Genomic DNA, 9,774 nt, shown 5'->3' with positions numbered 1-9,774 from the left:
AATTATGTCTATAAGGGTATAAATCAGTAATCCTAGATATCGTGTTCATAGGAGTAAAAATCAGTGATAGTGGATACTGTCATTTGCAAAAACTGAAACTAGTCTAATTTAAAATTCGTGCATTCTGAACCTTTTTTTAATAATCAAATTCCCTTATTTTAAGGAGGTTTAGCAAGCATGCCTATAGGATTTCAAACAATTCGGCTTGAGTTATCATGGTTTCACCACCTTCTGGATTAAGTAGATATCATGCCTATAGGACCCCGTCTAAACACTTAGGAAAGTATTAGAGTAATAACTGTAAAATTGAATTCGCTTTTGTTAATTGCTACAACCAGCAGGGTGGCCTGATTTGGACTTCTTATCTGAGTTATGTAATAAACAAATCTGCTTCAATAATCAAACTCCCCTCGTTTTTAGTATTTTTAATCAGACCTGAAAAGTATATGCAAGTCATGCTAGTTATGTGCTTTTGTTCAAGGAGGTGTATAAGAGCCTTTGTCTGTTTATATGTTTCCCCAACATGCAGTATGTGTTTTTGTATGTCGCCTTAGATTTTTATCCTTTGAAACCAAACAGCCTAATATCCCTTCCCTTCATGAATAGTAGTCCTAAGCTCCTCCGAGACTGCTAGGAATGGGATGGGTAATAGCATGCAATAGTATTCGAGACCAATCTGCGCTTTAATACCTTAACGGGGTGGGAAGGGTAGATATGGATATAATGAACTGTGCACTAATACCACGTGTAACCCCTCTTTTGAGGAGTGATTACCGGGTATTGCATTGACGTGATCCATATTAAATATAAACCTAAGACCCCCTTTCCTTTTATTTGCAAACTCTTTTTTAAAATTCTTCTTTTATTCTGTTGAACTCTTATGTGCTTTAGTTTAAATCCCCTACTATTTGAGCCCATACTTATCTATTTGCTAAGTTCACAATAAATTGTCTGGCCGGGAACCACACTAGTGGATCCTGAGGGGTGCCTAACACCTTCCCCTTAGGATAATTTCAAGCCCTTACCCTATCTCTGGTTATTCAAGCGAAACTTAGAATTGAATCATATTGGTGTCCTAATGCACCTTAAATCATTAGGTGGCGACTCTTCAAATGCAAAACCTAGTTCCCATAAGGAACGAGTTGTCCCTCCAAATGTCATAAACCCGATTTTGCGAGAAAAAAGGGGCGCGACAACATGGCGACTCTGCTGGGGATTTTTAGGCTTTTACCATTTCAGACTATCATTGTGACTTTATGCTCCTTTATGTGCAATTACTTGTTTAATTCCTTTAAGCATTCAATTCCCTTTTCAATTGCTAAACTGACTTGTCTTTTTGTTTGTTCCCTTTATTACTGCTTTAAATTATGAAACTGCTGTATTTACTGCTTTCTTAACGTGCAAATACGTGACAACATGCTTTTAATTATTGCATAATCATGCCCAACATCATATTCCACTGGTGCCAAACAAATACCATAGCAACGCTATTAATGAGTAGTTGCACTCTTCCCATATTATCACCCTTAAATCCGGAAAAGGCATATTTGTGATAAAACCAATCGATCAACGGTCTAGTCGACAGTTCCGTGCCTTTCCCATTTAAGTTGTCCGCTCAAGGTTACCAGTCTAAAACATCATAGAAACCTTACTATGTTTAAATTATACATACATCATGGTCAACCTAGCCGGGTCAGTTATGTTGTCCACATAATGATCCTTTAAGATAGCCTTGTCCAAAGTCCACTGGGTTTCCCTAAACCCAAATGGACATCACCACGTTCTGTGCATTTATTTGGAGAACTAAATGCTTCATGCTAATTGTTGATGTTAAATAGTCGAGTCTGGTGGGGTAGGGTCTAACCCTTCTGTTTACAGAAAATGAGGCACGAGGTCCCCAATTTCGGTATGATTAGCACGCCCCCACTCTTGCTAGACTGGTGGAGGAGTCTTCCATCAAATGACCAAATCAATGAGTGGAAAGAGAGGGCCGCCAAAGCTAACGAAAAGTTGGACTATCTGGAATACAATCTGCTGGAATTGGAAGGAAAAGTGAGGAAGAGAGTCACTGACTGCCAGAATGCTGAGGGAAACGAAGGGGAACACCTGGCGAAGGCATTTTTACTGGTGAACCTACACGAACTGGAGGATTTGATCAACGAGAGCATTCAACCTGAGGAAGGTCCTTCTGGGACCAAGTAGATAGGAATTTACTTTTTTCGCTTTATGAATGTAATAAGGCCAATGGCCATTAGTGATTTTTATTTCTTGCTTATTTAGTGTCGTTTTGGGATTCGTCTATTTTTTATCAATAAAATGAGGCATTTAGCATTCCAAGTTCTCCAAATCAATTTGTCGCTAGGCCTACCTCGGGCACAACGAGGCTCCTAAATTAGGACACGCTTTACATTCCTGCACTACCTGTTTAAATATTGCAATACTTCTTATGATCCTCACTAACTTGTTACCTTTTTGTTTTTACTTTTTGTTTTATTATTCCCCTCCCCAAAGGTTAGTTCGTGCACTCTGGCAATATTATCCTATTCCACGAGATCCAGGGGCCCTCCACCCACTCCTCCTCTTAGTCCTGTCAAAAACAAGAACAAAGGCAAGATGGAAGATTTGAACAACGTCAGAAAGGAGAATGCAACTGAACAGGTAGAGGCCACTAATGGTCAGGGTACTCAGGTTCCTAAGGAAAATGTATCCCAACTTTAACAGAAATTGCCGAAATTCCAGGAAGAACTCGATCAGGTTCGGAATCTGGCAAGCTTGTCATATTCCCTCAGCACCCTGGATATCACCTTTCCCAATACTCAAAACCCTACACCACCTCAAAACATTCCAAAGCAACAGAATCATCCCGCTCTTCACACTATTCCACCAAAGACCCAATGCAACACCTGCCGTACCCCAAACAACACTCCGCTACTCATCCCAGAACTCCAAAACTCCACAAATGACCACTTCCACACCCACCATAATACCCCCATCTACGTGGAGACTATGCCATAGTCTACCCAACCCATCTCAAGCACACCCGAGTCTGATGATAAAGACTTGCTCATCAGGAACCTGGCTGTAGAACTTATGAAATTAACTAGCCGGATTCAAGGCGTCGAGGGAAGTAAGGTAATTGAAGGACTGAACTATGAAGATCTTTGCATACAACCCGCTGTCGAACTGCCCGAGGGGTACAAACCTCCGAAGTTTGAAATGTATGATGGTACAGGGGATCCAAGAGTACATTTGATAACGTATTGTAACAAGCTGGTTGGGGTAGGAGAAGACGAGAGAATCCGCATGAAGCTTTTCATGAGGAGCTTGAAAGGAGATGCTTTGTCTTGGTACATTAGCCAAGATCCAAAGAAGTGGTCGAACTGGGTAGGCATGGCATCCGACTTTATGGACAGGTTGAGGTTCAACACAGAGAATGCACCAGATGTGTTTTATATTCAGAATCTAAAGAAGAAGCCTACAGAAACGTTCCGCGAGTATGCTACTCGCTGGAGGTCCGAAGCTGCTAAGTTCAGACCTGCCTTAGAGGAGGAGTAAATGAACAAATTTTTCATCCGGGCTCAGGACCCACAGTATTATGAAAGGCTAATGATGATTGAGAGACACAAATTTTCTGACATTATCAAACTGGGAGAAAGGATCGAAGAGGGCATCAAAAGCGGTATGGTTACGAACTTCGAGGCCTTGCAAGCTACAAATGAGGCCTTACAGTCAGGTGGTATGTCCAAGAAAAGGGACATAGGAGCCGTAATGGTGGCGCAGAGAACCAAATCTCCCATCAAATACCAAACCTACCCAATGCCTCCACTCACATATCAGCCTACTCCAAACTACCAAGCACCCTCACCCTCTTACCAAACTCTACCACCCACTTATCAATTACCTCCACCTCCCACATATCAGCCTACTTCACCCAGATACTCCCAACTCGCAGTTGTTTACCAAGCCTACGATGCTCAACCATCCCACTATCAGTCCCCTCCTACACGCCAAAACTTCCCTAGACCTCGACCAAATTTTGAACGCAGACCTCCAAAACAATATACAGCCATTGCTGAACCTATTGACCAGTTGTATGAATGACTCAAAGCTGCTGGTTATGTCACCCCTATCCCCGCTGCAACTCTTTAGAACCCTTCTCAGTGGGTTAATCCAAACAAATCCTGCGCATACCATTCCGGCATGAAAGGGCACACCATCGACGAATGTCGTGCTCTGAAAGACAAGATCCAGACTTTAATTGATAACAAGATTATTATGGCAAAGGAACCTTCTATAAATGTCCACAATAATCCTCTTCCAGGCCACAAGGGTGGAGGCATTCACATGATTGAAATAGAGGATGATTGGGATCCCGAGGGATCGATCGGTTTGATCGCAGAAGGTGATGACCCAAAGAATCCAATAGTTACTCTTAATCTAATCGTGGTCCAGATTCAGGCCTCTGGGGACGCCGAGGTGAATATGTCCGTGCCACTTGAGTTTGAAACAACGTTATTTGCAAAGACACCAACGCCAATTAAGGTCAAATTCGTGTCTTTAGCAAATGCACCCACACCGTTTGAAGTTGCAGTTTTACCACACAAGGCACATGCTCCGTTCGGAGTAAAGATAGCCATGCTGATCCCAGTGGCGATGTCGACCATGACGCCTTTCCATACGAAGGCTATCCCATAGAACTATACAGCCGAGGCAAGGAGGAAAGGCAAGGTTAGGTTCGAAGAGACTATTGCGGCACAGGGTATGACGAAAACTAGTAGGGTTTATACCCCGGAACACCTAGCCGAGTCAAGAAAGCAGGACTCCAATCTGCCACCCATCATCGAGACTGGGCCGGATGACTTTGGAGAAAGATACAGTCCAAGGAAAACTCGGTCATCGACCACTTGAACAAAACACGGGCGCAAATTTCCATCCTTGCTTTGCTACAAAATTTTGAGGCACACAAGAATGCTTTGTTGAGGGTGCTGAGTGAAGCATACGTGCCAAGCAACATCACTGGCGGGGAAATGGCTAACATGGTAGGACAGGTATTGGAAAGTCATAAAATTACTTTTCATGAGGATGAGCTGCCACCTGAAGGGTTGGGTCACAACAAGGCACTACACATCACCGTGAAATGCGAAGATTATTTTATCACCAGAATCCCGATCGATGGAGGGTCCAACCTCAACATTTGTCCGCTGGTAACACTCAAGAAGTTGGGTAAGGTACTGCATGAAATAAAGGACTGATCTATCAACGAGAAAACTTTCGACGGCTCCCAAAGGTCCACTATTAGGGAGATTAGTGTGTGTTTGCAAATGGGGCCAACTTGGTTCGATGTTGATTTCCAAGTGATAGACGTGCCAGCATCATACAATCCGCTGTTGGGACAGTCGTGGATTCATGCTGCTAGGGCCGTAACATCAACACTGCATCAGGTGGTAATGTTTGAATGGAATCACCAGGAGGTGATCATTCACGGCGACGGTAGCAACCCCATATATAGTTGCTAGACCATTCCGTCAATCGAGGGAAGAAAGAAGCTATGTGGAGAGACTTACCATCATATCGAATGGGTAAATGCTGTTGGCAAAGACAAATGGTGGGATAACAAGATCGAGAGTATACTGAATTGGAGTGGGTACGAACCTGGCAAGGGGCTTGGCAAGAACCTCCAAGGAATCACTAAGCCTATAGAACTCAATAAACATGGAACCACTTTTGGTCTGGGATATGAGTACACCTGGGAAAAATTCAACAACTGGTCGCCACCATGGCGCGGTCCCTACTATCCGCTGGAGAAGCCAACACCACATTTGGAGCAGACTTTCCAACCGGCCGATTTTATCTATGGGTCAGATGAGGAGGAAGCACTGGCAGCAGTAAAGAACTTGTTCTTAGAAGATAATGACATGGACTGGTGTGTTGTTCTCGAGGAGGAAGGGGAGGAAGGCCCTTCCATACAAGCTGTAAGTAGAGGGGCACGCCTCAATAACTGGATCATCAGGACAACCAGAGCCCGACGAGCCTCGGGGTAGCAAGGCTAAAACAAGCACTGTTTTATTTACTAAAATATTTTATTTTTCGCATATTTTCAATTCCCGCAATAAGATCTCCAATGTTCAAAACGATTATGCAATTTATCAAAGCATTTTTCTTATGAATCAACACTCATTATTATTTTTTCTCTCAATATTTTTACTTATACAACATTACTATTACTTATCTTGATGAACCAATGATTGTGACATGCAATGAGACAACGCAACAAACAGACATAGATTCAAAGGAAAATGACATATCGAAGGAGATTGTTAAAGAAGTTGAGAATTTTGAAAACAGACCTAAGTCCAACCTGGACGAGATAGAAGTTGTTAACATGGGAGATGCAGAATGCGTCAAAGAAACACGAATCAGCGTTCACTTATCACCGTCAGAAAAGAAGGAATACACAGAATTTCTAAGGGAATATGAAAAGGACATATTCACCTGGTCGTACGATGACATGACTGGTCTGAGTACGTCTATTGTGGCTCACAAACTGCCAACCGATCCAACATGTCAGCTGGTAAAGCAAATGCTCAAAAAGTTCAAGCCTGATATGAGCCTGAAAATCAAGGAAGAAGTCACTAAGCAGGTCAAAGCTAAGGTTCTCAGGGTAGTAGAATACCCGACATGGTTAACCAACATCGTGCCTATACCAATGAATGACGGGAAGGTTCGAGTCTGTGTCGACTACCGGGATCTCAACCAGGCCAGTCCGAAAGATGACTTCCCTTTGGCGAATATACACATCCTGATCGACAATTGCGCCAAGCATGAGTTGCAGTCATTTGTGGATTGTTTTGCTGGTTATCATCAGATCTGGATGGATGAAGAAAATGCTGAGAAAATGGCTTGCATTACGCCGTGGGGAATGTACTGTTACAAGATGATGCCGTTCGGCCTGAAGAATGCTGGGGCCACCTACATGAGGGCCATGAATACCAGTTTCCATGATATGATACACAAGGAGATAAAGGTATATGTAGATGATGTCATTATAAAGTCCAAAAAGGCCACTGATCACATGAAAGATTTGAGGAAGTTCTTCAATAAACTGCGAAGGTACAACCGGAAACTGAATCCTGCAAAGTGTGCATTTGGGGTTCCTGCTGGAAAATTACTTGGGTTTATTGTGAGTCGCCCAGGAATAGAACTGGATCCATCAAAAGTCAAAGCTATTCAAGAATTGCCACCGCCAAAGAACAAGAAGGACGTGATGAGTTTCTTAGGGAGACTTAATTACATCAGCCGGTTCGTAGCACAGTCTACAATTATCTGTGAGCCAATCTTTAAGATGTTGAAGAAGGACGCCGCTACCAAAAGGGACTGAGGAATGCCAAAAAGCCTTCGACAGAATCAAAAAATACCTGTCAACACCACCAGTCTTAGTCCCGTCTGAGCCAGGTAGACCCTTATTACTCTACCTTGCAGTATTGGATGGAGCTTTCGGCTGCGTTCTGGGGCAGCATGATGAAACGGGGAGGAAAGAGCAGGCCATCTATTACCTCAGTAAGAAGTTCACCCTGTACGAGGCTCGGTGTTCTCTGTTAGAGCGTACCTGCTGTGCTTTGACTTGGGTAGCTCAGAAGCTGAGGCACTACTTTTGTGCCTATACTACATATCTCATATCAAGGATGGATCCTTTGAAGTACATCTTCCAGAAGCCCAAGCCCACTGGCAAGCTAGCCAAGTGGCAAATCCTGTTGAGTGAATTTGACATTGTCTACGTAACTCAGAAGGCCATCAAGGGACAGGCACTAGCAGATCACCTTGCTGAAAATCCCGTGGATGGAGAATACGAACCCCTGAAAACGTATTTTCCTGACGAAGAGGTATCATTTGTGGGAGAAGACATTGCAGAATCCTATGATGGTTGGAGAATGTTTTTCGATGGAGCGGCAAACTTCAATGGAGTTGGCATAGGAGCAGTCCTAGTATCAGAAACTGGTCAGCATTATACAGTGTCTGCCAAACTTAGGTTCCCGTGCACCAACAACATGGCCGAATATGAAGCTTGCATCCCAGGGCTCAAGATGGCCATCGACACAAACATTCAAGAATTGCTAGTGATTGGAGATTCGTACCTACTCATACATCAGGTGCGTGAAGAATGGGCAACCAAGAACTCCAAGATACTCCCGTATCTACATCATATACAGGAATTAAGGAAAAGGTTCACAAAGATGGAATTCCAGCAAGTTCCCAGAATCCAGAATGAGTTCGCCGATGCGTTGGCTACCCTATCATCCATGATACAGCATCAAGACAAGAATTTCATTGATCCCATTCCAATAAGGATCCATGATCAGCCAGCTTATTGTGCCCATGTCGAAGAAGAAGCAGGCGGAAAGCCTTGGTTTCATGATATCAAGGAATATTTGGCAAAAGGAGAATACCCAGGGTTTGCAAATCCTACTCAGAAACGCACGCTTCGGAGGTTATCCAATAATTTCTTTCACAGCGGAGGAATCTTGTATAGGAGGACTCCTGATTTAGGATTACTAAGGTGTGTCGACGCAAAAGAAGCATCCCGGCTACTAGAGGAAATTCACGCTGGGACTGCGGTCCACATATGAACGGTTTTGTCTTAGCAAAGAAGATACTCTGAGCTGGTTATGTTTGGATGACTATGGAAACGGACTGCATCCAGTATGTCCAGAAATGCCACCGCTGCCAGATACATGCAGACATGATAAAAGTGCCTCCAAATGAGCTTAATGCAACAAGATCACCGTGGCCGTTCGCCGCTTGGGGAATGGATGTTATTGGACCAATCGAGCCTACCGCTTACAACGGGCACAGGTTTATCCTAGTAGCAATCGACCATTTCACCAAATGGGTCGAAGCAGCATCTTACAGAGCAGTAACCAAGAAAGTCGTGGCAGACTTTGTCCGCGACCGCATTGTTTGTCGATTCGGGATTCCAGAGTCAATCATTACTGATAATGGCTCCAACCTTAACAGTGACTTGATGAAATCTATGTGTGAAACTTTCAAGATCAAACACAAGAATTCCACAGCCTACAGGCCTCAGATGATTGGAGTCGTAGAAGCCGCCAACAAAAATATCAAGAAAATATTGAGGAAAATGGTAGAGAAGCATAAACAGTGGTATGAGGTTATCATTTGCTTTATTGGGGTATCGCACCACAGTCCGCACATCAACCGGGGCAACCCCCTATATTCTAGTTTATGGTACAGAGGCAGTCATTCCCGCCGAGGTAGAAATTCCTTCCCTAAGAATCATACAAGAAGCTGAGCTCGACGACGCAGAATGGGTGAGAAGTCGTTATGAGCAATTAGCCTTTATCGACGGAAAGAGAATGAATGCAGTTTGCCATGGTCAACTTTATCAGAACAGAATGTCCAGAGTCTTCAACAAAAGAGTCAAGCCGCGATAGTCCACACCGGGGCAGCTGGTGTTAGAGAAAATTTTCCCGCATCAAGATGAAGCCAAAGGGAAGTTCTCTCCCAACTGGCAAGGTCCATACATGGTTCACCGAGTTCTGACAGGAGGAGCCCTCATACTTGCAGAAATGGACGGAGAAGTCTGGCCGAAACCTATCAACTCAGATGCAGTCAAGCGTTACTATGTGTAATCTTTATGCTTTCCTATATGATGTAAATTGAACTACGCCTGACCTGAATCCCGTTTAAGAGAGGATACGTAGGCAGCCCTATGGGTTCGGTCACAATTCAATAAAAATTCCATTCCCCCCCCCCCCC

This window comes from Nicotiana attenuata, unplaced genomic scaffold (assembly GCF_001879085.1).
Source record: "Nicotiana attenuata strain UT unplaced genomic scaffold, NIATTr2, whole genome shotgun sequence".
Taxonomy (NCBI): domain Eukaryota; kingdom Viridiplantae; phylum Streptophyta; class Magnoliopsida; order Solanales; family Solanaceae; genus Nicotiana; species Nicotiana attenuata.
The sequence above is the reverse complement of the archived record's forward strand: the minus strand, read 5'-3'. Positions refer to the sequence as shown.